Here is a 5133-nt window from a genome sequence, read left to right on the forward strand (position 1 = left end):
TATCCTATCTACTGTGGCCATGATGGCACTGGTTAGACCCAGCATCCCTACTTCACAAAGATGCCAGAGACTGAGAGAATTGCAGTTTGACTCCAGGAGTTTGACTGGGGAATCAGTTCTGGAGCTCTGGCTTTCACAAAGTTTTAAACACAAATGGGGTCAGGTGGAGGTGGACTGACCCACTGGACAAACTCAGTGACGCTGAACACTATCTTTAAAAGGTGGAGTTTATTGGATGGACAGACTGGTGCCAATTCAACTTGGGAGTGAGCAGCCCCAAACTCAAGTATCTCAAGGTTTTTAAAGGCAAAACATGCATTCTTTTAGAGTAGGTGCAAGCAAGCTGGAGTAGAGAAGTGAACCTTAGCAGTTATTTTGCAAGTGCATAAACCACAAACATTTCTGTAACAATTAAAACCACAAATACCTGGGTAACAATCTCGTGACCTCTACAGGACATGTTCTATGAAGGATTCTAGGTGCACAGCCCCTAAGTTCCTTGCTGGTCATGTTTGTCTGCTTGGCCTGCTGGGCATTTTGTCCACTGAAACTTGGGGATAGTGAAGGAAAAATAAAGGTGAAATGCTCTTGCCATGGCTGCTATCTTCAACTGTCTAATGGAACAAAGATGACAAGTCTTCTTCCAGTAACCCGAATAAGTGCCCAGGAGGGCAACTATAGAAGAATTATTTGATCTCAGTGAAATGATGGGTGAAGAGGATTTATATTACCTAGGGCTCTGGCATTTGACTGATTATGTTCTGTGATGTCAGGTCATTTCCATGTTTCCCTGTGTTTCCCTTCATCAGTGTACTTAGGGATTTAGGCAGGTACTTGCTTTGGAAGAACTGTGATTTTGGTTTGACTGTCTTTAGCTCTTCTTGCAGCTCAGCAGTGTCTCCCTCCCTGGAGCACTGCCCTGGGTCTGGTGTGACCTCTCTTTGATTTTCCCCCAGGGTCCTGCAGTTGTGCATCGTGACTCCAGTCCCTCCCAGCAGATTGAGGGTGGATTCCCTGCCTGCACAGAAGCCAGCCAGCAGCTTCCCATATAGATCAAGGCTGTTGCACAGGAGACGTTGCAACACTCAGATTTCAAGGCTTGTGGAATGGTCCGTGAGAACACTTCCAAACCTAGCCCCGAGCGGGACCTGTTCTTCCTCATTCTGCAGAAAATGACCTCCAAGCCTGAAAAGATTTCATCTTCAAGTAGGATATGTGGAAGTCTCTGCCATTAACTAAGGCAAAGAAAGAAAAGCACCCACAAAAACCATGTTATTGCTGAGAAATTATTTAAACAGACTATTAGTGTTTCAATTTAATATTTTAATCGAAATCACCCACCCACCCACCCTCCCCAATGGGAAATCCATGACATTTCAACTTGGCACATTGTGCAATGCATTCCCATGAGGCACTGGAGAATGTGATTTTCGATGGTTGGAGTGCAGGCATCTTGGCAGAAGAAAGGGCAGCCTAGGATAGAGCCCCATGCCCAGTTCTGCTGGAGGTCTGGGGGCTCAGGAACGGCAAGATGCCCTCATCTTCTGTCCTCATGTTTGTCCCGCAGATGTTTGGGGCAGACTGATATAATGGGTTGCAGTGTGCACAAGGCTTGGGTGAGCAGCCCCAGTGCACGCTGCCACTCCCACTGCTGTGGGAGTGTGGCTGCCACTCCCACTGCTGAGCTGCTCACAGGTCTCCAACTGGGAGCTGCCAATGCTACTCACCCCCAGGAAGCTATCCTAGATCCCTGGCTCAGGGCCCCATCTCCCATACTCTGAACCCAATGTGGCCATCTTCAGAGGCAACGGACCTGCACAGCTGGCCACCTGCCTTGGAAAGTGCCATTTTCTCACCTCTCGTCGTCTTTTCATATTCAGCCAAGAGCCCTGCAAAGCAAAGAATATTTGCTAAGAAAATGCTGTTTCCACTTGGCGCCCTACCAAGTCCTTCCAGCAGAGGGCAGGCTGGGTGCACAGCTGGACTAGGATTGCTCTCAGTCTAGGGCAGGGAGGCCAGGGGCCTGAGGACAGGGAGCTCACTGCTCAACTCTCTGAGGACATGGCAGACACTTGAGGCTTCCAGTGACAAGGCCATGCTATTCACACATGCTATGTCAGCTTGAGCACCTGCTGTCACACTGCCACCCTCTGAGAGATGGCCCCATGTCATCAGCAGCACTGAGGTCTGAGGGCATAGGGCATCATAAGTAGGATTGCTGTGGTGCTTGGCACTCTGGGGCTGGGGAGGACGTGGGCTCTTGCTGGAGGTCAAGGGGCAGGGAGAGGCTCTTTGTCCCCAATATGTTTTCCCAGGGCTGGGGCCCTGTTCACTCACATCCTTGGAATCTTGGTCTTTGTGCAGTGAGGCCAGGTGAGTGAGGATGGTGCCCAGGTAAGGGACTGTGCCCTCGGGATAGTCCTGTGACATTGGGTGGAGAGAGATCAGAAGGGTCCTGTTAAGCTCCTCCCAAGATCCCCAGACTTACCCCAGCCCCATAGAGCCTTTGGCCTAGTAGAACTTGGAGAAGACAGGCTCATTTCTCACTGATCCACCCTCCACCCCATAAAGACACAACCCTTCATGGGTCTGGTCCCCTCCAAGGCTGGCACTTGACACACGGGCAAGGTCTGTGGCCCTGCCCTTCACCTGCTCCTCTACTCTTGTGCAGGCCTTAGTGCAGTGGCTGCAACTCATTGCTGCAACATGCCATCTGAGCAGAGGCCAGGTGTGATGGGGCATTAAGGGAGTGGGCCAACAGGTCGGGGTTGGGGGACGCCCCTCAACTACTCCTTCTAGAAAGCCCCTGGCCTCAGACATGCACACTCACCAATTGTTGAGGCTTCTTGCAGCCTCTCTTGAGTTTCTTCCAGAAGGTCTTGTATCTGGACTCTCGCCCCTGGCAGCAGTTAGTATGGATGTGGAACATACTCATTCTCTAACCATTCAACCCTCCAGAGTCCCCTCTTGCCATGTGGTGTGACAGCCATGGCTTGGGCCCTAGGATCTCAGGCTCCCTGGGACCATCAGCACTGTATCCCTGGGCAGGCCAGAGCATATACCAAGGCCTGTCTCCATGGTGGATGTGGCCATTTGCATCCCCTAAAAGATGTCTCTGTGGCTGCCTGATCTGAAGGGACATCTTGACCTCACATGACTGGCTAGGCTTCCCTCCTGGGACGGGAAGGCCACCCAGAAATAGAGCCAGGGCATGGCTTGGGCGTGCCAGGCTGGCGGGGTGTAGAGAGGCAGCCTCAACACAGGCCGCACTCAGGAGGAAGCTTGACAGGAAATCTCAGCAGCAACCTTGACAACCCAACCCTGTCACTTTCTCCACCCTCCTCAGACACCCAGGTGGCCTCGTCCACTCACTCCACGGGGTCCCCAGGGTCCTCCTGTTCCCCATACAATCTGTCCCACACCCAAGCCCACGACGGACGCTTCTAGCCTAGCTATAAGCTATGTTAGAATATGCCACTAGAATTTCATCAGAGAGGAAATCCTCTCCCTCCCTCCTGGGCTCATACCACCTTGTACACCTGTTCATGGCAGTACATCATCTCCAGCTCCTGGAAGACCTGAAGACTCTTCCTGGAGGATGGGCAGAGAGAAAGTGACAGATGGGAGAGGGAGAGAGTGGAGGAGTGTGAATGCATTGCCCATTTTGAGGCAGGACTTCATCCTAATGGGAACAGACGGGTGCAAGGAGATCCACTGTAACTTTTAGGTCATATGGTTTGGAGCAAAGTCATGCAGGGAAACCGCCAGCTTCACCCCAGAGTGGTTTTGTTTGGAAGAACACTGCACAGACTGGTGTGGCTGTCATGTTTATGAAGGAAAAAGTCTCCAGGGAACTTGTGCAATGTGTGGCACAAAAGGAATCCTAACCACACAGGCAAATCCTAAGCAAGGCCATAGGTGTCTGAGTTGGGCAGAGCCGCAGTCCCTGCCATGGGGAATTGCCACTGGGCTCCCAGATGAGGGACGCTAGGCTGAGGAAGCAAGGGTTGCCCAGGAGAAAGGTGCACCCACCTGCCAACCAACCCCCACGTCTTCTTCAGGCCTTGGAGCTGGCTGCTCTGCAGAGCACACATGATGGGAACGAGGGTGCAGCTGTTCCTCAGAAGGTGGCACTCCTACGGGTGAGGAAGGGGTGAGGTGAGCTGTGGAGGGAGCTCCTTGTGGTCCTGCTTTGGCCCTGGGGCTGAGCCTTTGTTCCTGGGCTGAATGCGGAGAGCATAGGGGAGAGGGTGGAATGGCAGTGGAAGCAGAGCAGGAGTGTACACAGTGCAAGCCAGGGCAGAGCACAAGGAGGGCTTGAGGGTTCAGGCAGTGGCTGTGAGTGGGCAGGCAGCCACTTGGTAGGAGTGGGAAAGGGAAGAAGGGCCCCCGGGCCCCTCCTGCTCATACCAGAGCCACCTCTATCCAGTGCTGCACCACTTGGGCTCTCTCTGCTGCCTCCATGCTGTGGTCCCCGAGGCACGTGCTGATCACACAACTGGAGACCTGCTCACAGTGCTCCAGTATGGGAAGCAGAGTGGGTGCCAGGCGCTCCACATACTCCTCCTGGTCAGGTTGTACATACACGTAACTCAAACAGTGGTAAGGGATGAATCTTTTGAATAGTTTCTGAAAAGAAGAAATAAATGGTCAGCATGACTCTGCCCTGAGGCAGGTGTGGCAGTAGAGGTGCAAAGGAAAGCCCCCACGCCCAGCCCTGCCAAGCTACTTACGACGGCCATGATGGAGAACTGATCTGCCTTCTCTTCGGGCAGCCAATCTAGCACTCAACCTGTCTCCTCATCACTGTCTAATTCCATCATGTCTAATTCCATCTGGGATGGCCCCCTGGAGGAAATCTGCACATCCTCCATCTCCACGCACTCCCAGGGAGCTGGGTCTGTTTCCGCAGGCCTGTCTGCCGCGCTAGCTGGTGGGCGAGCAGGCTCTTCCTCAGCAGCACAGGGCAGAGCACCATCGGCGTCTTCAGCCACTGGCGGCTCAAAATAAGTAACTGGATGAATGTCTCCTCCTAAGCCTGTGTCAGCTTCCAGCTGCACAGATGGGACGGGTGCTACATCCCGGCTGGGCGGCAGAGGCTCCTGTACGGGTGGCTCTGGCTGCTCACCAACA

This window comes from Dipodomys merriami, unplaced genomic scaffold (assembly GCF_024711535.1).
Source record: "Dipodomys merriami isolate MVZ:Mamm:240054 unplaced genomic scaffold, mDipMer1.0.p SCAF_94, whole genome shotgun sequence".
Lineage (NCBI taxonomy): Eukaryota > Metazoa > Chordata > Mammalia > Rodentia > Heteromyidae > Dipodomys > Dipodomys merriami.